The 26,622-nt window shown below is 47.2% G+C and overlaps 1 protein-coding gene across 4 annotated transcripts in view; it reads right to left on the bottom strand.

The window, feature by feature from the left end:
- Positions 1 to 26,622, bottom strand: part of MLH3 (mutL homolog 3) — a 280,665-nt gene that overhangs the window by 210,994 nt on the left and 43,049 nt on the right. The window lies entirely within an intron of this gene.

Below are 26,622 nucleotides of genomic sequence, written 5' to 3'. Positions count from 1 at the left end.
CAGGTAGCACAGATCATATGAGAATATAAGGTGCTTTCAAAATTAAAAAAAATTAAAATGGTCAATCGTTTCACCTCAGTCAAGGCCACTGGAAGTATTTGATTCTGCAGCCGTGGCTTTTTTCTCATAATTATGGAATTGATGTACTTGCAACATAATCACTCATCTGTAGTATAATCTGCAGATTTAGACAAATAAGATTTTGTTTATAGCTCAAACAGATCAAAAGTTACTAAAAATTTGGCTAAACGGACAAGGGGTTTGCATCACCCCAATTAAAGGGCCCCGAAGACAGGTGCCGGCCGAAATGTACCGGTCAGAGACCCAAAGGTGGCCGCATCATATACATTTTCGCATGTTTTGTTTCCCATGGGAGGCAACGACTGGTTGCTGGGGGGGGGGGGGGCAAGGGGGAGGGGGGCAGCGGGGTTGCCTGGGCAATCAGCTTAAAAGGGTCAAACTTACCCTAATGGACACCTTGCTGCTTGCCTGTGCCGGTGGACTGCCGTCGCACGCTGCCCCAAACTACAGAGCAGTTTCTTTTTGTCTGGACTGCCTCATTGCTCTCATCGTCACCTGCTTCCCCCTGGGACTGCTCTTTTTCATCGTTGGACATTTTCCCTGTCCATCTGCGTTCAACAGATGATTGTCTCCGTCTGGGGACTCCGGTGGTGGTGGCGTCAGTCCCCATTATTTGCAGGGGAATCCTTGCTCAGTTGGTCCTGGATTCCGAAGGTTCTTGAGGGAGGGTGACCACGAGACTTCCCAGATTTCCCCCAGACAGGCCCGGGTTTAAGAGGACTGTCCCAGTGTCCCAACACTTTTCATAATTTAAGGTAAATGTCCCGGTTTTTGGGACAAAGGTTAGGTCAGTCTGTAAAGCAGCTATACCTCCATTCATAGGCGCCTCTGAAGACTGAAAAGTTTTAAAGAAATGTATCTGTTTCTGTCAGGCAGCACAAGGAGGGGGGTGACTACCTGCTCCCAGCACAGACAGAGCAGAGTGGGGAGGAGGAGCTCAGGGTGGAGGGATCCTGCCATGCAAAAACCGGGACAGGCCAGAGTCTGCCAGACACAGAAGTAAGACTAAAGGCTTTAGTCCTACTTTTATGTCTGGCCTGTCCCGGTTTTTGCTTCTCAAAATCTGGTCCCCTACCCTATCTTGAGGTCACTGTCGCAAGGGAACGAAGTAAGGGGAGGCGGTCCCGGGGAAGCAGGCACCGGGCATAGTCCAACAATTGGGCTCTTGTGCGGGTGTTGGGCGTGCCTGGGCTTCCCTTACAGGTAGCATTTTTAGGTCTCGCGCCTAGCGATGCAGTGCTCAGACTGCTCGTGCAGCGAGAGTCCTTTTGTCCGGGGTTCCGAAACGGACCCTGGAATTGTACACGCTCGTACGTGTGTTTTTACTTTTGTGGCCTGCTATTGGCCTTTGCCTGCGTGTTTGTTTTAAAGATAGCACACCATAGGCCAAAGGCGGGCGCATTGCTCCGCCCATGGCCTATTGCTGTCTATTACGCGCATTCCTGCCATATGGTTTCAATTATCGTGCCCAGACCCGGGCGCGATAATTGAAACCATATGGCTCGCTGTGGCGCTCGCGCACCACTCGCGGGCTTCTTTGTTTTTGAAGCGATCGCGAAAGTGAAAACGATCTCTTTCCCTGCCGCTTGCTTCTGCCTTCACGAAATGCGTATAAGTCCACTCATTGATACCTGTATCCGGACAGCATGGCATTGAAATGCTGTAAATATTAAAGACCCCTTTTAACAAAGACATATGCAGGGGGTGGGGGGAGCAGGCTCGTTCTTTGCTTCTTTTTTTAAAGGCGCTCATTCATTTTATTACCCTTTATGTCATGCACACATGCCCTTCCTTTGTCCTAATTCCCGTGCATTGCGGTCGCCTCACTAAGTGGTACCCTGTCACCCCAGCCCCGCTAGTCTTTCCGCTATTAGCACATGCTTATAGCGGAACACAGACACTTTATTGAATAGTCAACCGCAAATAGGCGGCGTTTACAGTAGCACGACACAAGGAGGTTAAAGTAGGCATTTCCTCGCGGCCTTTTCTTGCATGACTTAAATTCGGGTTAATTTCTGTCTTCTAAACAGAAGAGTTTTTTTCACCCACCCATCTCTTCTTGCTAGTGTCAGATTCCAGGTCGGCTGCTGTGGGTTACAAACACTAAATGAAGGAAATCAATGCGTGCCGAATTCCCCTGGGCCAAAGAGTGCCAGAAAGGTTTACTCAGCCACGGCAGGGCCGGGTATTTAAGCAGAGCCGGTAATGTTACACTTTAAATATTATTCTACTGATTTTTCTTATACGAGTGACTCAACGAGATTTTTTTGTTGTGACTGGGGGAATGATTTTCCGTTATTCTCTTTTGTGACTGTATATACAAATAGACCACAACTCTGCTTACAATTTTGTATTGAAAAAAAATAACACGCCGCGCAGCTTCCTTTTGAACATCATTGGAACTCTGCGCACCTCAGGTGTGCACTGCGTGTTTGGGGAGGTGAGCGTGCGAGGGGGTAGCACATCCAATGGCACAGTATTTTAGACACACGTATTCGGTGTCCAGCCTTTCCAGAAGCATACGATTTAGGCACAGGTAGGTAGCACCAGAGCTAGAGTTCCCACCGATTTATTCCCTTGTATTTAGTTACACCTACCTGGGGTTTCAAACATAGCAGGACCAATAACTTATTTTAGACACTGCAATGCTAACGGCTGCCAGCCAGGGAAACTGCACAGGAAAGGAGTTTATTAATATGAAAAAAACACAAAGAGCAATATAAATAATGTATGTACCATTCTACGCAATAGTGCACATATTTCTGATGATTATGTATGTTTAGATGTTTTCTCTCTGAATCTTGGACCTGACTCAGTTTGTTTTTGTTGTGCTCTACTGTTTACTGTCTGCAATGTAGACTGTTTTTTTGTCTGGACGATCATCTAATCTCTGAAATGTTGTTTAAATATGTGTGTATGGAGCCAAACAGTTGAGAATACATATCTTCTAATAAATGGCTCTAATGTGTAGGTTGTCTGACTACACACTTAGTGAAATATGTCCAGACTTGACATACATGGTATCTTTTATTGACTACTGATGCTATCAGATGTGTGTCTGTGTCCATGTTTTTAAAACCACTGTGGTGAAACACTCCCACACACATTTTGGAAGTGTTTTAGACTCCATAGTTTTTCCAGTCCAAATATTAATAGCCATTCCCATTTCTACATTGTATCGAGCTGACACATGCAGGTGTGTTCACCTTTGGAATCAACAGAGTGCTAAGAAAGTGAGGGACTGTCAACACAGGAGTTATTCTCCGTGGCATACATGTCAAATTTAAAGGCATTTACAAGTGACACATAATTATACATGATTTTCTATGGCCCATATTCTGCTCTATACGCCACTACTTACGGTTTTAGTTATGCATTTTTTATGCAACACAATTTGATTTCTTGACATGTTTATGGTTGTTTGATATGAATGATTGTGTCAGAAGTCAGCCTTTTCTGGCAAGTAAGAACTTCTTTAGCGAGTTGAAATCTTTTTATTCACAAGTGATTTTCGAGAAACTGTTTTACAAATGTCTGCTAATGTGCTATTCCTTACATATGTATTGGAACGCAATCTCACCAAGAAAAGCAAACGTGTTCATAAAAAAGAAAAGGGAATACAATGGAATGCTGCAAGATTATAATCTTGTAGTGCAGTGGCATTGCTAAATAATGCAACACCAATAGCTCAAACTTTAATAATGCGAGACCTATTGCATTGAAAATGCTTGTTTTTATTTGATATTACTCATATGATATGCACAGGCAGTCTTGACTTTCGATAACTTTCCAAATATATTTTGTGGGATGTGATTCCATATTTGGGCAGTAGGTGGCACTAAGCACTCACATTATTAAGAAATTGGTTTGTTACTTTGTGTTGAAACTCAGATAAACTTGCAGGTTTTCATACGGTGCTAGGGGTGATTTATAGGCACAATTGTCAAACATCACTTAAAATGTTTGTTTTTTTGTTCTCGGTAGCAGCTCAGATAATTCTACAGGCTTTTTCAGGCGGGCAACTAGAGCCAAATTTCGGGGGGGGGGGGGGCTGAAAAAGTTTCGGGGGGGGCTAAGTCTTCCAGCCATAGGCAGAGTGGCAGAGTGGCTGTAAGAAGGGATGAAAACACAACAAAAGCCTCATTAACGAGTAAATGGTCTTTTAAAGACCCGTGAAGTACTCTGGTGCGGCTGCAATTAGACGGACGCGAGGCTGTCTCAGCCGGGCAGTCACACACGACGGGGGGGGGGGGGGGGGGGGGGGGGTCTGAAGCCGGGTGAGCCCAATGGGTGTTGCACGCATGGCTTTTTTTTACTGCGCTGGGGCTGGATTACGCATACCTGTGAGGCATTGCTTTCAATTATCGGCTCCAGCCTCCAATCGATTTGGGTTTTAACTGTTAGGCTTGCCATTCTTGTTTCCTTAGGCTCTGTTGCAGTCCTGTTTATAGAACGGGCTTTGTCACTTTAACAGGCATAGTAGATACCTCTGAAGGGCAAATCGCCATGGTATAAAAATGCCCGCCAGCAGGTGAAAAGAAAAGCAAACAAGGAGGTGGTCATGGGGCGGTTAGACGCCATAGATCAGGAACTAGCCCTACTGCAACCCGCACTGACCTCCCTGGTTCATATGGCAGGTACATAACCTGGGCCTGGTACAAAAGTGTCCAATTTTACCGTACCGGTGCGTGAGGAGAGACCAAGGCATGTGGGGGTCCCCCCAAAAGCAGCATTCCCACCAGTTAAAAAGCAAACAAGAAAGGGAAAAGGGAGGGGAGGCAACAGGAGCAGACCAGACACACGCAAGGATAGCGCCCACACCCAGTCAGTTTTCAACTGAGGTCGTAGTGCTAGAAGAGAGGCAACAGAAAAGGGGCTGACCGGGGAAAGCTCAGGTAGTTCTGGAAATGACCTTGTGAGTAATTTAGCCAGGGTGCAACCATGGCTCTCACAACTAGGCAATAAAGGCCCAGCGATTACCGTAGGGAGGGGGCAGCGTTGGCTGCCGCAAACAGCCTAGTGGGAGGAAGACCACCTGTTCAACCCGGGGGCGGGACAGTCTCCCAGAATGTCCCCAGTACTTCTACCCAGCAGCTAAGGGACCAGTTAATACAAAGTCTGGGACGCCCAGGCTGGTCTTTTCCAGACCTTGTCTGCTCTCCCCTGGGGTTGGTTCCCAAAAAGGATCCAGGGGAATTCAGGGTGATTCACAATCTTTCAGCCCCTAGAGGGACTACTGTTAACAACGCCATCACCCCTGCACTGTCCTCTGTCAAATATGTGTCCCTAGAATGTGCTCTTGAACTGTTAAGACAGCTAGGTCCAGGAGCCCTGGTAGCAAAAGCAGATATAGAGTCAGCATTTCATTTGTTGCCAGTCCACCCTGATGACTATCATTTGTTTGGCTTTTAGTTCCAAGGGAAGTTCTACTACGTCAGGTGTATGCCCATGGGCTGCTCAGTCTCTTACGCTTATATTGAACAATTCAGCACATTCCTGGAATGGATGTTTACTCAGGCATCTAGATCTGCTTTTGTCATTCACTATTAGGATGACTTCCTATTCTTGGGGTCGGCTGATTCTGACCATTGTGCCAAGTTCCTATCAACCTTCAAGGGTTTAATGTCCAAGTTCAGGGTACCCTTGGCCGATTAAAAAACCGCTGGGCCGGCTTCGACCTTGGTTTTCATTGGGAGAGAAATCGATTCCATTAAAGGGGAATGTAGACTGCCGTTAGAAAAAGTGCAGGCTTTCAGAACTTCACTTGAGTCTTGCTTGGGGGCACGGAAGGTCACCCTACACCAGTTACAAGTACTGGTGGAGCAACTCAATTATGCTCTACATATAATGTCAATGGGCTGCCCCTTCTTATGCTTCATAGCTCAGGCTATGTCCGGTTTGAAGTAAAAACATTATAGAATTCGCCTGTCAGCAGACCTGAAACAGAATTTAAGGACCTGGTTGTCATTCCTCACATGTTTTAATGGTTCCAGGGTGTGGCCTGTTCCTCTGCAGTCAACTCATGATTTTGGGTTGTTCAGGTACAGCTGGGAGCATTGGTTGCGGGTCTATATTGGGCAATAGGTGGTGTTCACAGGCCTGGCCACAGGGTTGGTTCGAGTCAGAGATGGTAAGTAACGTCACCTTTTTAGAACTGTTTCCAATCTTGGTGGTCTTGCATATCTGGACTGACCAATTCCGTAATCAATCGGTGACATTTTGGTCTGATAACATGGTCATAGCAGAAAGTATTAACTTCCAGCATGTGAAAAAGTTGGTCTTTATTTGTCTAAAGAATAACATTCTATTTAAAGCAAAACATATGCTCGGTTTTTTGAATAACGCTGCTGGTACATTATTTTGTCTCAAGCTACAGGATTTTCAGCACTTCCATCGATAAGCAGAGGCGGAACCCACACACTTCCCGGCACATCTTTGGAAACTTGGAACACAACTATCCCTGATCTAATCACAGCCAGCCTTGCACGTAAGACCCTGGTAGCCTACTGAAGGGCTTTAGGTCGCTATGTTGCATACAGAGGATGCAATCCTCAAGTGCCGCTTTTTTGTTTGCTGGGTTTTCTAGAACACAAGGGTACAGGGTAGTTCTGTGGCCTCAGCTAGGCGGCAATTAGCGGCAGTTGCCTTCTTTATAAACCAGGGGGAGACTTGAATCATTCACATTCCTTTTTGATTAAGCAAGCCTTGCAAGGATGGGAAGGGTTGGAGGGGTACACCCGGGACCAACGGTGCCCCATAGGCGTGAATAAATTGGAGAAGATCAAAAGGTACTTGGACAGGGTACACGGTTCTGGCTAATAGGTAACCTTGTTTACAGGGACCGTTTCTTTTACATTCTACGGGGCTTTTAGGGTCTCTGAAATTGTGGCAAGGTCTAAGCAGGACATCCACCTTCGAATTTTACTCGGTCATCTCTCCTGGCTAGGGGGAAATTTCGTAGTCACCATACCCTACTCTAAAACAGACCAACTGGTAAAAGGGGATCAAGTGATCCTGAGGAGAGCTGGTAGTTTTCGGAGTGCCCAGTCACGGCAGTTAATGCATTCTTGAAGGTACATCCTAGGTGGCATGAGCTTCATTACTGGTCCGTAATACTGGTATACCTCTGACAAAGTACTAGTTTACTCATGTTATTCGAAAAACTCTGGTGGCAGCGGACATCCAGGGTACCTTCAGCACATATTCCTTTAGGATAGGTGCAGCAACATCTGAGGTAGAGGCAGGGCTTAACGCAGAAGCTGTTAAGAGGACTGGCAGGTGAAAGTCGGACTGCTACATACCCTATGTGCGGCTCAATAAGGTATAGGTACAGGTGCTCATTGCCTGGATGGCCTACCCCAGCTCGTCGAGGAGGTTGCAACCTGGCACTCATCAGTCTTCATATCGTGCGGCAACGATCTGGTAGCAGAGGGGTGAAAGACCTTGTTCAAGGCCCTGCTGGTGGAAATCGTATGGTTGGCCAAGAGATTCCCGAGTGCAGGCATTGCATGGTCGAATATCATCCAGAGGAGAGTCTGGAGATTTGGACAGTCTGAACGGCTTCAACGGATCAGTCAGGTGTTTGAACAGCAAGTTAAAAAAATTACTCAAAACAGCACGGCTTAAGACAATTTCCCAAGGTTGCCTTTCCGGGAAGGCATTTTTTCACAAGAATGGAGTCCATTTGTCTGCTCAGGATAACAAACTTTTTGTGGAAACCTTAGTGACTTTCGCAATGCAAAATTTCTCAGAACATTAGGTGGTGGCACTTTGGGGAAGTAATGGCTGGTCAGGGAACCAACCAACCATTCCTGTGGCAGCCAAGAAGTCATGTTTTGACCACAAAACAGGTTGCCACTGGGGGAATCACAGATCTAAGTGCAGACGGATTCAAGATATTATTGTTTTTTAGAATAACCCGGGGCAGGGGTGCCACAATCACTACTGAAGGGCTGGGGACATTCGCTACCCCATTTGTCCAGAGTCCTATAAAGGTACTTCATTATATGGCATGGGGACCAAGGTAGGGCCCAGTTGCCCAGGCTCGTCCCCCCAATTGGGTGCCAGGGGGTCCCCCTCTATTGGGTTGCTCTAGCATGGTTCTTTTGGGAGCCCAGTTGCTTTGCTGGCCCTAGCTCCCTCTATCTTGATTGAGCAGAGAGTTTGCCTTGTAAATGAAAATCTATTCCAAGTCAATTGAATTTATGCCATGCCAATAGGAACTGAGGGTGGTCAGACATAACTCTTTAAGGAATGTGAGAATATGTTGGTAGGAGATTGTTTGTATTAGTCAAAAGACGGTCTCAATTTTGTATGTGATTAAAAATGTTTTTCAACTTGATGTTGTGTTTATGAAGTATAATAAATATGGCCAGAGAATGTGGACATTCTCTAAGGCAAGAATGGTGTAATTGCATAATTTGTGGAGTACCGCTTTGCTCTGGTCTAGGAAAGACAATTGTGGTCTTATTTTCCAGCCCAAAGGTCTCACGACGGTCCTTCACCCGTGTTAACCGGGCATCTTTGAGTTGCTCAGTTCTGCATTTGGTTGTTAAACTAGTAGTAATGATGCAATATCTTTGCCCTGACAGTTTTATCATGTGAAAATATTACAAAATAATGAAGTTGGGGCGTGGCCAACCAAGATGGCCGAGCAGATGAAACCCACTACGGCTCTACTACCGTCTTTAGCCAAATTAAGGCTACTGAAGCTGTAATGACCTAGCCCGACTCAGATTCTCACAAGGAAGGGTGCAGACGGAGACCGGGAAGCCTAGAGACGCCCTGATGGCCCAACGGTATGGAGATTTGGTGCGGATTTAGGGCTAAAATGTGAGGCAAGAACACTGGGAGCCCACAGAGGAGGAGATCTGACGGGACCCCATGAGCCACCAACCATACACAGGACACCAACCCCGAATCTGCGATGATATGGTGGAAGAGGGCGAAGCTGCTGGGAGGCCCACGTGAGGCTAACTGGAGATCCAGCGAGTGACGTCCCTGAGACCTTCAGCCTTTGTCACTGATCCGCGGCTTCCAAAACACCGGGTTCCCCTTGCCTGGTGGCACAGCCACTGGAGGTGGAATGCGGAGGGGTGAAATCGATCCTATGCTAGGGGTGAGAGGCGAGTGTTGGACACATCGCAGCAGCCCAAAAGCCAGGTAGCTCGGTCTGTCTGACCTTGACATGGGGCTGTGGGGTACTGGCGGCTCTGGAGAGAGGCTCATGAAGGTTTTTTTCTGCGGGGATAAAGACAACGCCCACAACCAGACCTGCCTAACCATCTGGCAACAGGAATATTAGCATCCCATCCTCGCTTTGTGGGACTGCAAGCCTGGTGTTCCCTGATCCCGTCATAGAGGACTCCAGGGACAGGACCCAACATCCACCCCAGACACGAGGCTAGGCCTAAGCAAGGTAAAGAGAGGAAGCATATTAGAAATGGCGTCCTGACTTCAAATCAACAGGCTCTATGCCAATGTTTCGCCAATAGCCCTTACTAAACAGATCAAATAAAGGGAAAGGCTTTGCCCGCAGCTAACGCAGGGTGACGACGTGATGTGCATTGAGCGCTACTCTCACAGAACTGATCACATATGTAGAGTCTGGGTCTCCACTCAGATAAGAGGAGGGTTTGTGCGTTGTCACCAAGGCGGATCCTAAGACTTAGGCCCCAATTGTAAACCCCTGAGCCTCAGAGGTGTGCTTCAAGGCTCCTTACTCATGACACGGACACACACATGGGCCACGCTTATCCTGACTAAAGACCCAATACAAGTATACACTCCAGAAGATTCAAGGGAACAAACAACAAATGCTCCAGGGTTGCTCAACATGTCACTCACAAAGGAAGAGCTCCTGGCTTTCCTCTACGTCTTCAAGAAAGAACTGAGAGAGGAGCTCAAAACATGCCGCATCCCTGGAATCACTGCGTACGGATCTACATGGCAAACTAGTTACTCTCCTACAAGATATAGACTCAGTAGGCACCCCAGTCCAGAACCTTGAAACCAAGACAGCTGATATGGAATAACGCACCGGTCAGGTGGAGGAATCGACAAGCGTACTTGGCCAACAGCTTCAAGCAGCGATCCTCAAGTGCGAAGACGTGGAAAACAGATCGCGACTAGAGCATATTCGAAGGCCTTTGTGACAGGTCTTTTCGCGGAGATCCTGGGCAACTCAACGCCAAAAGTGAAGATCAACAGAGTTCAACGAGTAGGTCCCTCGACGCGAGGAGATCAGGGTCGCCCCAGAGATGTTTTGGCTAAGTTGCATGCATTAAGACTAAATAAGTCATTCTCTTGGTGGCCCGAAAAGTAGAAACAATCACTTTTCAACAAGCCTCTTGTACTCTCTTGCAGGACATTGCCCCAGCGACCTTACTCAGGAGTCAACAATTTTGTCCGGTCACTGACAATCTAAGGAATGAACACATCAAATATCGCCAGGCATGTCCTTTTGGTCTGGCATTTGAACTCTACAACAAACCCCAACATGTCACTGACCTAGAAGACGCTATGACGTTACTGGATATACAACTTTCAAATTTACCTTCTACAGAGAAGTTCGCAGGCTCTTCTGGGGGGGCTGACCCGCAGTCCTCAAAACAAAGGTTAATGACTTGAACAACGCCATTCATGAATATCCAAGAAGAAATAATCCATATTGTAACCCTGCATATCCTGTTTACTCATCAAAAGAAATTCTATACCACCTAAGCTAGACATTTAATAGCTTCCCACTAACAAACCAGCGGTGGCTGGAACAAACAGGGCGACCACCTGATACCTTTACACGGATTCAGGAACAACTCAAGTAGTATCAGGTGGTTTACATGATAACGCTTTCTTTGTTTCCCTGATCCCGGCCATGTAACTTTCTAAAAATGCCTTAATTCTGACATTTATTAAGAAATAAGGGTAGCGGTACTGGACCGTTTAAACCGACATTTTTAGTTTTGTTTCCCCAAGACAATGGGTTTTGAGGTTTAAATGTTGTACTATTTACAAGTTCAAGATTGTTTTTTTGTTATTTAGCTCTTTCTTTGAGCAGTGGGTGGACTGCATTAAATGGCTGCAGAGACTGGGAGGATCTGGCAGTGGATCGGTGGGGCGGACTTTGAGAATGGGTCGGGGGTAAGAGATGAGAGGCACTGCTATATTGAGATTGGATGATGGAAAATTACAGTGGAAAATCAAAGGGTGGATTAAATATTCACAATAACTATGGTGATCACTACATTAACTCGAAATGTTAAAGGCCTTAATTCGCCGGCCAAACACCACAAATTATTGAAGTATTTGAGGGACCACAGTTACAATGTGGTAGCTCTCCAGGAGACTCTTCTTAAGAGAGATGAAGATCATAGACTAAAGCATTCAACCTCACCCACACTTTTTAAGTCCATGGCCTCTACTAAACATTATGGAATTGCCCTGCTTTTCCCCTCCTCAAAGCAATTTAGACCACAAGGCTACAAACAGACAGGAAGGGTAGGATCATCATGGTTTAAAGTTGCCTCAGAGACAGGGTGTGAACCTTTGCTTCAGTCAATGCTCCAAATTCTAACCAGGCTCCTTTTCTTTCACTCTTTTCTGACCCTACTGAGCGGCTTCGCTGAGGGAGATAACATTTTGAGGGGAGATTTCAACCTGACATAGTACTATAGTGAGGACAGTACTCACCCCCACAGGTCTTTGACTGGGAGTTTTCTGAAACCACTTAAACAGGCTTTCCAGACCTTGAGCCTCCTGGATGCTTAGAGGACGATTTACCCCACAACACATGATTTTCCCATACACACCGAACATAGTCTAGGCCAGGTTATAATTTTCTAATTCAAGCCCTGAGACAGGACATACGGAATGCTGCAATCCTCCTCATATGCATTTTAGATCATGCAACGGTCTCAGTGACATTGGAATGGGGCACTCTACCGACATCAAATGATGATTCTTTCCCTCCTCCCTGACACGGGACACCTGCTACGTGATGATCTTAGAAAGGCAATCAGGGAATATTTTGAGATTAAGACTCCTCAAAATACCTCTCTGGTCAAACACTGGGACACGTTTAAAGCATATAACAGGGGAAAATATATAGCATTTAACTCCGCCCTCAACAAATAGAGAGCCTCAGCACACGTGGCACTTAAAACAGAATTATACCAACTTGAACAGGCACATAGAGCTACCCCGACTCTGGCTCTTCAACAAAAGTCACGGCGGTGAGAGGCAAACAACGCTATTTAAAGCAATAGAGCGGAGTTCACTCTTCTGTATCTCAGACAGGGCTCTTACTCTCAGGATAATAAAGTGGGCACACACTTAGCTCTCCAAATAAGGACCAAGCGTGAAAAAGACTACATTGGAGATATACGTACACAGTCAGGCCAGATGGCGACCTCCGAAACAAAGAAAGTACATGTTTTTAAGACATTTATGACAAACTATACACAATGGAACGTGTAGACCATCAGACTGAATATTTGGATGGCGTGCTTCCTCATATCACAGAGGCCCAAAATGAGATGTAAGGAGAATCCATCTACAAGGAAGAGGGACGCAAAGATCAGACGGCTTCACAGCTCACTTCTATAAAACCTTTAGTTCAGATCTGGCTCCGCAGTGGACTCTTCTGTTTAAGCAATTTACTAAACAAGGGACATTTACTCCATCTATGAACAAGGCATTAGGGATAGTTATTCCGAAACCCGAGAAAGACACAAGCTCCTGAGGAGCTTACAGACCCATAGCACTAATCAATCTAGAAGCTAAATTAGATACAAAGATATTGGCATCTAGTCTTGATAATCTGATTCTGAATCTGATCCACCGGGATCAATCCAGCTTCATAAAGAGCAGACAGACTCACGACAATGTGAGACGAGTACTTCACTTGATAGAGAAAGCCATGCATAAACCGATCCCAGCAGTAATGCTGGACCTCGACGCTGAGCCATTTCAGCTTGGGAGGGGTGACGAGACAGGGATGCCCCCCTCTCTCCACTGTTATTTGCTCTCTGCATCAAACCTCTGGCTGCTCAGATAAGGACCACACCGACAATTCATGCCCTCACTTTTGGAGCGTCAGAACATCAAATATTTTTATTCACAGACAATGTCCTTCTAACTCTCACCTTCCCCACTTCCTCTCTAACAGCTTTAGAAGAAAAACTGTGCAGATTTGAGAACATAGCAGGCTTTCCCTTTAATTAACTAAATCCTTCCTTCTAAACTTGACCCTACCCAACAGTGCTATGGAGTCACTGATGACCTCAACCCTGTTTCAATCGGCGAAAAAGGACATAACATACCTAGGCATACAAATTACTCCCAGACTATCAAGCCTCTACAAGGCCAACTATCCCCCGCTTCTTAATCAGCTGAAAGCAGACCTGAGGGGATGGACCTCTCTCTGTACATCGTGGTTAGGCCGCGTTAATACGGTTAAGATGACCATTTTACCTAAGGTCCTCTATCTTTTTCAGATCCTCCTCCCGCTCTTACCGCTCTGGAAGTGATGTGGGAGCCGCAAATAAACACCATCAATGCGCACTTAGTTAAATTTCTATCTTGTCACTGCCCGCACCCTCATACGCAGAGCCCAACAATTAATCAGATGTCCCAGGGTGCAGATCTCGAATTTGTGACCTTTCTAAATGGAGAAAAACACCAGTCCACAGAAAGGGGAGATGGAAGGGCAGTGAAGAATCTGTGGTTAGCTAGAGTATCCTCCAGAAAAGCCGCTACCAAAAAGGTAACCAACTTGTTCTTGTGATGGACACTTAGCCACAGATTCCTCACCTAGTGAACAGATACCAAAGCAGAAGCTCCCAAGGTGGTGGGCCTATGGGATGGTTCAGATTAAAACGTCCTGCAGGGCCAAAAATGCTAAATGTTGTTTCAGTTGAACATGGCTGTTGAGGCAGAAGTGCTTTGTGAATGTGTGCACTGATACTACATTGCCATTTGACATATCCTGGGTCTTCACCAGTGCACAGCAGATCTTGATACAGAGCACTATACATCTTGATAAGTTTCTTATTTTCACTGCCTTGCCTTTCGTTACCCAGAGAACCCCATATACATCTGTTCATCCACCCGATGGTCTTTGGTACAATCAATGTAAAAACGTAATGCTTGTTTGGGATCCAAATAAAGGAATCTCTCCTCCTCTTCCAAGTGGTGAGGTGGAAATGGTAACTGTGAAAGAGTGACGGACTGTGTGGCACATGAAGGAGTCACTATCGTTGCAGGAAGCAGCTCTAGTCCACCATCAGTTTGTCCTGGAAAAAGGTGGTGTACGGCAACTGGGCTGAAAGAGCCGTAAGATTACTCATGTGATAAGCTGAAATGATTACAATGAGTGAGACCCTATTCAGAGTCAGGAGACGTAATAGGCAGCTGTACTCTGGCTCCAAGGGGGTGCATGTGGGAATGTGAAGACCAAATTAAGATCCCACTGTGGCATCACAAAAGGTTTATGGGGAAACATATGTGTTGAGCCTTTAAGAAATCTCATCACAACAGGTGATTTAAATAAGGAAGGCTGCTCCAGCAACTGCAAAAAATTAAAGGGCCAACAAATAACCTTTAACAGTGCACACTGCACATAATTGCTGGGCCAAAGCCAAAACAAACAACTATACATCTGACAGTTGACCTGCAATGGTTCTGTTTTACGGGTGCAACACCAAGCCACAAACCTGTCCCAGCACCCACCGTAAACAGAATTTGTAGAAGGATGCCTTGCAGCAAGGATGGCATCCACTACTTCGGAAGGGAGATCGAATGCACTCAACTGCTACCACTCAATTGCCACACATGGAGATGTAGATTGCAGAGGCCTGGGTTGAAGAGCCTGCCCTGCTGCTACGACAGAAAATCCTCCCAAAGCAGCAGCCTGAGCAGAGTAGGGATGCTCATGCCTAGACGTTTCCGGTCTAAGCAGACTTTGACCTGGTCATTCCTGATCTTCCTCAGAACTTGAGAGTGGAGAGGCAAAGATGGGAAGGCACACAAGAGTCCCATGCTGTCTTCTAAGCACAATGCACTTCAGAGAAAGAGCCCCCTTGGGAAAGAGCTCACATTGCGCTTTCTCGCCAGTGGCGAACAGATCAAGTCAGGGTTCTTCTTTTCAGAGTTTTATATAGCGCAAACTTGACCCGAATCCAATCAGGTATCTGAACGCCTTACATAGCACCAGTTACGTTCCATGAGGACACACATTCATTTTTTCTCTCCATTACTGAAAGATCCCTGCGCCACTTCCAGGTTTAACTGCCATTCGTTACCAAGTGAGTTTATCCACTCTGGTGTGTAAAGATTCCGTCGGGCGATGTACGGCAAGGAAAATATCATTGACTATTCAGTCAGATCCAAAGATAGAGGGTCGCTTGGCACAAATCCCAGGAACCTACCCGCCCTGCTTGTTGCAATAACATACTGGTGGTGTAGTCCTTGAGAACCTAAACCAGCCAATCTTTGACAAATGGTAGGAAGACATTCATCACCAAGCGAATGGCCAGCAACTCTAACAAGTTTGGCATAGTCAACAAGCAGGTTGCAGGAAGTCAACAGGCCTAGGGGCCATACAGCCACTCTAAGACCCAAGGGGGGGCGCTAGAGAGCGCAACGCAAAATGGCCGCTCCGTAGAGCAGCTCCGCTGGCTGAGATGAACATCCGACAAATATACTGATTTCCTGGCGACATCGGCCCCTCTAATGCAGAGATCCAGTACCGGAGTGCGAGTGAAGCCAAGTGAGAGCAGAGCCGTTACACTTTCAGGCCTGCAGCACCAACATGGTGGCCCGGAGGGGCATCTGATGGCAAGGACGCGGTGAGTGCGGCGCAAACTTAGCTGCGGCCTGACCCGGGGGGTTAGAGGGTGTCACTGGCCGCCGGGTGTCGTGGGGGCTGCGTGATTGGCGTGGGTTGAGGTGGGCACCGGTGTCGGCCGCATCTCCCGCCGGAGCCGCGGCCTTTCCTGCCGAGCCTTGTGCAGCCCTCGGAGCGCGGGCTGTGGTGACTGCCTCCCTCACATTGTGTCTTAGAGGTCTGGCAGTTGGTTCGTGGCGGGACCATCTGCTGAGCTGCCACATGCGCTGAGACCCGACCTACCATCAGGCTACTAGCTCCGTGGACCCCTGGGCCTGTGGAGGGCCTGGATATTTGTCCTGCCTTACCCGTCTCCATGACCTCACCGCGCTGTCCAGTACCTCTCCACCACGCTAGCGGACGGGCTGGCCTCAGCTGCTACGGGATAGCACCTCCTGCCCTCCGGGACCTGCTACTACTTCATTTTTGGCTACGTGGCCTGGCCGTGGGCTCTGTCAGCCTTTGAGGGTTGAGGTTGGTTCTAGTACCTGGCCCATAACCGTGACTCATCCCTGGCAGAGTGAACTGGAGGGCTATACCTGGTGCCTATATGGATCCCCCACGGCCTATTGCTGCAGCCGCCACTGGTCATCACCTGCGACACTACTGCGGGCGTTGGGGGCGGATGTGCGAACGCTGACCGTCTTCTGTACTGCTCTGATATCCGTTTCAGGGGAGCTGACATGGGACAATCGGAGCGCACTCAACCGCGTCCCACCTTTGAGCCTCGCCAGTCCACCAAGACATCCCAGCAGGTGGTTTCAGACTCGGAGCTCGAAGGTCCTAGCGACCGGCTATCCAGTATTGACATGACTCTTCTGGCAGTTCAATCAAGTCTTCAATCCATAGATGGTAAAATAGACAACCTGAACCTCCGTATGGACCACATGTCACAGAAACTAGACAAACATGCGTTGCGGCTTGGGGAGGCAGAGACCCGTATTTCGGATGCGGAGGATGGGCTGCAACAGGTGACCACGAAGACGGCTTCCATGGAAAAGGTGCTAGCTGTAATTCAAGCACGAAACGGAGATTTGGAAGCTAGATCAAGCCGTAACAATGTGCGCCTTACTGGTGTGCCAGAATCCACGAATACAGGCCGCCATCAGACATATATTGAGAAGTTACTTTGTGATATTTTTGACGCAGCACATTTCTCCAAAGTGCTAATTGTTGAGAGGGCTCACAGATCTCTGGTCGCTCGCCCCCCACCTGGCATGCCGCCACGCCCCATCATAGCCCAACTTCTCAATTATAGGGACCGGGATACCATCCTTTGACTAGCTTGTGAAAAAGGGGATGTTACTCATGAGGGCAATAAACTTGCCTTTTATCTGGACTTCACGGCGGCGGTACAAGAAGCTCATCGAGAATACTTACCCGTTAAAAGCTCCTCATTTCCGCTAAAGTGTCCTACGCAATGCTCTATCCTGCCTGGCTGCGCATTGATGACAAAGATAGATCCTGGATCTTCTACACTCCCCAGGCGGCTATGGACTTTGCAAAGACTTTGACCAGGCGCAGTCACGCCCCCAAGGCAGCGGAGGGGAGAGATGGTGGCTCCATAGATGCAGTGGTGAACAATTGACACTGGTATCAGGATGTGTGAGCTGAGAACTGCATTTCACCTCCTCAATGTGCTCTCCTTTGACGAGACAGTGTCCTTCCTGTTATATTGCTCCCTTCTCGCTGAAGTGGTAAAACTGCTAATTGTGCTGCGAGGCACTCACGGGACATGGTCCTACTGTACCGCTCTAACCCCACTTCTTGTACTCTTGTACCCCACCATGAGGATTCTACCTCTTCATTTCCTGTATTGATACGGGTTGTTCGCCAGGCAACTCTACTGAACTGCTCAGCCACCTCCCACCACAACGGGAGGGATTTTATGTTCCTGCACCCCCTATGGGTGTTCCCCGCTACTGTTTTCCCCCTTGGGCCGTTACTCAAGGTGCATCTGGGGAGGTTCGGGATGGCTTTGGCGCGTTGGGGTTGCTGAAGTGGGTGGGGGGGGTGTTGGGGGGGGTTTGTTTTGTGACCACTTTGACGATCAACCTTATGATTATGGTATATGAGCTTTTGTATTACACCGCATTGTCATGCTCATGCTATGTTCCGTTTCCGCTCCTCATACTGACCACACTGTAGTTAACTGCCTAACTTGAAATGTACGGGGGCTCAATACACCGAAAAAGATCAGGCAGGTCTTGGCGTATCTGGACAGACATGAAATCGCTATTGCTTTATTACAAGAAACACACCTCACACCCCAATCAGATGGTCGAATTGGCTCACAGTGGGTGGGTTATCGTATAGCACCCTCTTACTGTTCGTACTCCCGTGGTGTCCTCACACTAGTTAAGAAACAGCTGTCCTTCACGGAGATTCATGCCTGTACTGATGATGCTGGGCGTTTTACTATGGTACATGGGAAATTGGCAGGAACTCTTATCACCATTGTAAATTCTTATGGCCCAAACACTGATGATCCGGGTTTTTTCGAATGAGTCATCTCCAAGCTTCGTGGCTGGTCTGATGCTGTGATTTATGGTGGGGTGATTTTAATACACCTCTTGACCCGGGGAAAGATAAGGTAAGTGGCAGGGGAGGTCACACACCTAAGCCGGCACAAAGTATTACTGATGGGATGACTGAATTGGGCTTGCTGGATGTTTGGAGACAGCGGAACCCGGAGGCAAGGAAGGGCACGCATGTTTCCACTGCACATAATAGTTGGTCCCGACTCGACTATTGGCTCCTGAGTGGGACAGCAGGTGGGTGGGTCTCCAACACTGCTGGGTTGCCCCGCACTCTGTCCGATCATAGTCCTGTACTGGTGTCTTTACACTTTCCATGCACCACGCGTCGCGCGTTCACATGGCTCTCCTCAATCCTCTCTATGCCACGACCATTCGTGATGCCATTACACAATACTTGGAGGATAACAAGGGTTCAGTGGACAATGCATCGACCCTATGGGAGGCCTTCAAGGCCACTATCCAGGGCAAGTGCATTAGCATGTCTGCCGGCATCTTGCAGGATCTGCGAAGACAACTTAGCAAACTGGAAGACAAGCTGCATGAGCGGGACTGTGAGACCCTGCCCTGCGCTCAAACACTAGCATCCATTAAAGAGGTCACCTTAGAATACACCGACATGGCAGAAAGGGAGGTAAAATATATCTCCCGGCGACATGTGGCCCGTGCTTTTGGGGAGGGTGGGCAGTCTGGACGTCACTTAGCTAGGAAAATCAAAGATCGCACAACCCAACAGGTTATTTCCAAAATAACAGATACCTCCGGACAGGAGCACTTCACCACTTCTGAGATCTGGAACAATTTAGGCTCACATACGAAGCATTATACACCTCACAGGGGGAGACAGACGCAGATGCCTTACATGATTATCTCTCTGACATAGCCATCACCTGGTTATCGAACAGGCAGCAGGAGTATCTCAGCCAGCCAATCACGGAGGAAGAAGTTCGCGCGGTTATTAAGTCCCTTCCAAACAACAAAGCTCCGGAATCCGATGGCTTCCCTGGCAAATTTTATAAGGAGTACGCGAAGGAGATAACACCCCACTTATTAGAAATGTACGCAGAAGCGTTTGACTCTGGCACACTACCACCCACTATGCCGGAAGCTCTGATCATTACGCTTCTTAAAAAAGATAAACCATCACATATCTGTGACTCATATCGGCTGCTCTCACTTATAAACATTGACGCCAAGATCTTGGCTAAACTGTTGGCCACTAGGCTCCAACCACTGATGCAAAAGTTAGTCCTCCCAGATCAATCTGGTTTTATTTCCACTCGATCCACTTCCGAGAATCTGCAGGCTCTTTTTGCTACATTTCACATACTAGAACCAAGTCTGCCGTCGGCGGCTGTTATGCTCGATGCTACCAAAGCATTTGACTCTATTGAGTGGAGTTATTTGTTCGGCATTCTTCGTCGTATGGGCTTTCCCCCGATCTTTGTGCAGTGGATAACCTTACTGTACACCAACCCCATGGCGCGTGTTCGAGTGGAGGGCTGCACATCAGACCCAATCCGTATTACCAGGTGCACGAGACAGGGTTGTCCCTTGTCGCCTCTTTTATTCGCTTGGTCTCTTGAACCTCTGGCCTGCATTATCCGCCAGCGTCATCGGGCCGCAGCGTTGAGATTTGCCCACCGTCCAGTCAGTATCTCCATGTACGCAGATGACATGCTGTTATTTCTACGAGAACCCCGCAGTTTCCTGGTACAAGTGCTGCGGGAATTCATCCACTTTGGTCTGTTTTCAGGGCTCCAGATAAACTGGTCCAAGTCGGTAGTGGTCCCGCTTTCAGAGTGCACTGCGCCCCACGACCTGGAATATTCACTGGTGTGGTCTGTGGACCCCGTGAAATATCTGGGGGTATGGGTGCATAGAGACCACGACACGGTGATACGTGCAAACTATGGCCCTGCGTATGTCAAATTGGAACAACAAGTGGATAGGTGGGTGCGTCTTCCTTGGTCACTGGCTGACTGCATCGCGCTAATAAAAATGGTAATACTGCCACAGTTCCTGTATCTTTTTAGTAACATACCAATCCCGCTCACTCAACACTTCTTTCGTACCATGCGCACACAGCTCCTTCAGCTGGTTTGGGGGAGGTAGACAGGCCCGGGTGTCATGGAAAATGCTTATCATGGACTACAAGGGGGTTTTAGCGTGCCCGATCCATATTTGTATTATCTCTGTGCTCAAGGGCACTATACTCACTACTGGATTGGTGCACATGAATTCATCCCACACGTAGCGATAAAGGACGGGGACGCCCATCCTGTCCCATTAAGCTCCATACTAACGCACACTAAGAGAGAGACACCCCGTACAGAAAGTAACACGATGGACACCACTATCAAAGCCTGGCAGGCACTCGGCCGCCTGGCTGGTAAGCTGCCACTGTACTCCCCTCTATTACCCATTGCTTTTTATGCAGATATATCGGTAACACACGAGACAGGGGGACTGCGCACCTTCCGTTAAGTGGGTATGGTTAAAATGCAGGACCTCTTTCCGGAGGGCTCCTTCTTGACGGCTGACGACCTTGACTACATACAGAACAAAACACCATTATTTATTTTCCTGATGCATAGACTGAAAAAAGCGCTGCTAACACTCTACCATACATTCCCCACAGAACCAATGACCCTGAATACTCTCCAAGTTCTCCTTCTCAGCCCAACACGTCACCACCTACTAACAGGAGGAAAGACCGAAGCCACCCAACCGCAGCTTGGAGGTATGGAATACTTACTTGGACCCACCGTTGTCACTGCTGGACTGGGAGCGCTGCTGTCAGCTCACAGGAACCCTGACCTCGAACTGTAATCTTAGAATCATACACTACAAGTATCTACATCAAGTATTTTATACTCCCAGTAGACTATGTAAATATGGGCTACGTGACAACAACATTTGTAAGCGGTGAGGTGCACCAGGCGCTGATTTTTGGCATTTATCGTGGGTTTGCCCCAGGGTGGCTTAATTCTGGGTGGGAGTAATCCGAATAACATCTACAATGGTTGGGGTGCAACTATAATGCTCTCCGCAAATCTGTTTGTTGGGTTTGGTACGTGCTATGAAGGGAGCTTAGGGTAGATTGGCGAGCGTGGCTCTCCTGATGGCTAAGAGGCATGTGGCAATGACCTGGGAGAGCACTGCAGCTCCAAAGACTACACGATGGCTCCAGGACATGGCGAGTTGTCGGGACCGACTCGTTTTCTATGCGGAGGAGCTGCCCTCCTCCTCTAGACCTGCTGATATATGGGAACCATTCCCACAATATCTACAATCTGTGGCAACAGGCGAGTCCCCCCAACAATGATGCAAGTTAACTCTAAGTTGTATAGACCAATAGCATGACACTATCCTACTCATTGTAGTTACAATCATGTCAATATTGCATGGTTTACGAGTTGCGCCACGTGTTATGAGATTGTTTATTTTTTATTTTTTTGCTTTGTATATGACTGTTGCTGATGATCTTGTGCATTGTACATGCCTATCTAAAAGTCTCAATAAAAAATAAATTTAAAAAAAACTAAGACCCAAGAAAGTGGCTGAATCATCAGGATAATGCAGGAATTTCCTGGACTCGTTGAACTGGAGGGAAGGCCCAGAAACACAATTTATCCAGAATCACTCTGATGAACAGGACCCTTAGTGAAGGAGTCAGGTGTGAATTTGGCACATTGTTAGTGAACCCCAATAATATCAGAAAATTTACCGTCATCTGGAGGTGCTCTACGACAACAGGAGAGCCCGTCAACAACAGCCAGTTGTTGAGGTAGGGAAAGACTACTATGAATGACCTTCGAAGATATTCTGCAACCACCACCATCACTTGCAGGAACACCAGAGGAGCATTGGTGACGCTGAAGGAGAGCACAGTATACTGAAAATGCTATTGGCTTACCTTGAACCGCAAATAATGTCTGTGTGCCCGCAAGACAGATACATTTAAATAGAAGTCCTGCAGGTCCAATGTTACCATCCAATCTCGTTATCCAATTAAGAAAGACCCCAGGCCACAGTGAGCCCCTTAAATGTATCCTTCCACAGTAAGAAGTTGAGAGGTCAAAGATCTAAAGTAGGACGAATGCCTCCGTCCTTCTTCAGCACTAGGAAACAGCAGGAGTAACATCCAATCCCTTTTTCTAAGGTCAGCATTCGCTCTATGGCTCCTTTGTCAAAACAACATGTACTTCCCACAGCAAAATTGGCAGGTGCTCCTCTGAAAGCTGTTTTGATGTGTGCAGAAGATGTGGTTGGGCAAAGGATATGTAGAACCCACCTGTCACATGTAATGTTCTGCCACCCCTGGATGAAATGACATATCTTGTCTCCTGTAGGGCAGTCGTGCTGCAAAGGGCAAAATAAAGAGGTTTGGAGGCTGATGTCAGAGGGGTGGGAACTGAGTTTGCTGTCCCCGAGGTCAACGATGCGGTCTACTGGATCCCTGATACAGACTCCAAAAGGACTGGGGCCTGTTGCTGTCGCATTGGGCCTTGATATTGTCTTCTGTGTAAAAACCCCTAGAGAGGCCCTGCAAGGGGTGAAACTGTTGGGGATACTGCCTCACAAGACTAGAGAGGTCCACTGTGGCTCTGCTTTCTTTGCTCCAATGCGGAATCAGCCTGCTCGCCAAACAGGCAAGACCCATCAAAAGGTGTACCTATAAGGGATGCCTGAGTATCACCAGAGAAGCATGTGGATCTCATCCACGCATAACGCCAGAGCACTAAACTAGTTTTGTCTGCTTTGCCTAAGCATTCATTAGTGTCCTGACCTGATCTAATGACATTTTGCTGCGCCCTGACAATCCTCAATAGTTTGCGCCATGTTGGCACAGAGGTTCTCCAGGATTGAGGTAAAGATCTCGGCGACCATGTCCTATTATGCCTGGGATTACCCAATCCAGCAAACAGCTGGTGCTGACTCACCGAGCCGACTTTCCAAACGCGAACGCGGGTTAGAAAATTCACGCGGGTTCCGCAAACCGCAACAGCGTATGTGAACCCCAACGTTTCGTTATCTTTTTTGAAAAAAAAGCCACGGACATTGGTAGATATCACGGACCATTCTAACATTCATTTGAAGAACACAAGTCCCCTGATGAAGGGCACGCCCGAAATGCATTGGGCAGAAATACGTCAAATGAGTAAATAATGTCTGGAATACTATGATTGAAATAGTATGAACACTTAATGAAATTGATACAAAAATAAAAAAGAATAAGTCAAATCATACAACGCTTCAGTACAATTATTGGAAATCCTTCTAACAGACGGAGTGCTGAGTAAGAGACGCTACTCCTACGGGAGAGAACGCTTTCATTCTTGTCATTTTTCTCCCCAATGCCCAGGAGGGTGTTACTTACCAGGCACCCTAAATCAATTCAGCTTTAAACTACCTGCTTACAAGGAGTGCGAGGATCCACATTCCATTTGGATTACAACTGACCTGATCTAATGACATTTTGCTGCGCCCTGACAATCCTCAATAGTTTGCGCCATGTTGGCACAGAGTTTCTCCAGGATTGAGGTAAAGATCTCGGCAACCATGTCCTATTATACCTGGCATTACCCAATTCAGCAAACAGCTGGTGCTGACTCACGGAAGGGCTTTGCTGCCCAAGAAGATTTGTTTCCTAAATGCTCCAATTATTTTTGATTCTCTGCCTGGGAAGAAAAGGGTCATAGATAAAGATTTAGGATTAACTATGCAGATAAATTGATGAACTACAAGGCTCTCAGGTGTACAGCAATGTGTCAGGAAAGCAAGATCACCTGGAGCAGCCTGTGGCATCACCCTACCGGCCTATTCACAAGTGGGCAAGAGCAAGTCTTAGCCCAGGTACCCATTAGACTGTCAGTCACAGCTTTGTTGAATGGCAACAGGAGCTTCGATGAAGCCTTTCTAGGTTTCAAAACTTCTGTGAGAACACTTTTTTTTCTCTCTCAATAGAAGGCAACTGTTAGTCTAGGACTTCAACTGTGACCACGGTAAAGGAGGCCGTCTCTTCATGTTGAGAGGTTAGGGGGAGAACTCAACCCAGTATCAGGGGAAGTGGCCAACCTGCTGTCCTCTTGTAGATCCAAGTGGAAATTGTCATCATCCTAATCTGTTGATAGTCAATTCCCTTAGTCAACGAACAATGGTTGACATTGGACAGAGTGTGATCCAAAATGTTGTTGCACCACTAGAGGGCAGTTCCTAGGTAAAGGCAAAGCTTTGTCACAGTCAGATTGAACTGAGACCGGGTGGGTTGGAACTGTTCTGGAACGTGACCTTGGTAGTGACAAATTCAGCTTAGAGCCAAACACAATAGGAACGGCATCCTTCTCTGGTATTGGAGAGTCAGGAACCGGAGGGGATCTTGGTACCAGATATGAAGTCAGCCCTGGAGTCGAAATGAAACCAAAATGGGTTTAGGAGGCACAAACAGCACCAAGGATGGATCCGCCAGAGGTAATCCGACTAGAGGCCTGCACAGACCCATGTGGCCTAAAGGCGCACTAGAGGGAGCTGGAAGGGTGCCAAAGATTTGCAAAACGGTTTCTTTGAAATCCTCAATCTGTTGCAACATCACAGAGGACTCCAAAAATTCAGGGGTGCATTGGGATCCATGCGAGAAACAGGTTCTTGGCTGAGGACCTGGAGCAAGACCAAGAGGCACCTGGATATCCTCACAACTTTAGAGGAAGACAGGAAAAAAGTGTCGAGGCTGGGGAGAGTCATGCTTGACCTTATTGTGCTTCCTCTTTGACTTAGCCAAAGACTTGGACCGTGATAAAGACCTGCAGCAGGAGCGGCACCAATAGTGGGAACAGGTCCTCACCCTCAAATTCAAGCTGGAATCAGAGACTTCTTTCGATGTTCGGAAATAAACCGATTGGTTTTGTGGTACCGTATCACTTTCGGATTCATAAGGGCACACGTTTCGCACATCTTGGAGTCATGGCCCAAGCCCTAACACCAAAGACTCACCTAGTGGGGATCTGTCATAAACATCTATTTCGGACAGTCCCTACAAGGTTTACCTGTAGTTTTAGAAGGGGACATAGCCCCTTGCACATTGGGAAATAAGATTTTGTTTTTAAAAATATATTAACTGAAAAAGTTGGAACCTAGCTCTGGATCCACATACAAAGGCAAGGAAAGAAAAGAACTTAAGTCAGTGCACAGGGCTAGCACTTATGTGCGGCTCTGAACCCCTCTTCTGGATGCACATGGTCGAGACAAAACCACACAACACCACCTATTGGCACATGGGGGCTATGCTTTTAAAATCTTCCAGATCCAGACTTGTGCCTCATGAAATTCACAAGGTGAGGGATCTGTGGCTTCCAGTATACATCAGAAATCAAGATTCTATGGAAACCTCACTATGGTCCTTTTGTTCTGTACATGCTGATAAGGTCCATAACACTCAGCTCAGAAAATGGCTGCAGAAAAAATCCTTACACAGCACCGACCTAAACAAGGCTTTTGGGAGTAGAATTTTTCACTTAACAGGTCTGCAAAACAAAGCAGTTATGGAAACACTCCCGGCCAATCTAGAACTAACAGTAACTATACAGAAAATTAAATATGGGAATTATAAGGGGGCAGCTGAGCTAGTTCCTCTGGGCATTTGAAAACATGCATATGGGTCTTAATGTTTGCTTTCTCTTGCTTGGCCTGTTTTTTTTCCAGTTCAGATTATTCTACGAAAAGATAACTTATTTGTTCCTCAAAGCATTTATCCCAAGTACAGTTGTGAGATTTGATAGACAAGATATCAAAAATAGAGAAAGGTAAACGCTTGTGGGTAAGACCCCACTCTTAAGTTGGCAAAAGGAGTGTGGCAGTGAAGAGAGGTCTTTTATGTGAATAGGAGGGAAAGAACACACCTGCAGATAATCGTTCCTATAAATATTCTGTACAGGGCCATGCGTCAAGCATAAGTTGTCAAGCCTTTCTTTGTTCTACACTTTCACAGTCTACATTCTGGGAATGTTTAAATGCTATGAAAAAAGCCTCCACAACAGGAGACTTGCTTTAGCAGTTCTCCAGAGTAAGAGATAGCGAGCAGAAAGTGCCAAATAAAACTACAGTCCAAGAAAAGCTGTTCGT

This window comes from Triturus cristatus, chromosome 9 (assembly GCF_964204655.1).
Source record: "Triturus cristatus chromosome 9, aTriCri1.1, whole genome shotgun sequence".
Taxonomy (NCBI): domain Eukaryota; kingdom Metazoa; phylum Chordata; class Amphibia; order Caudata; family Salamandridae; genus Triturus; species Triturus cristatus.
Note: the sequence above shows the minus strand (reverse complement) of the source record. Positions and strands in the feature narration are given on the sequence as shown.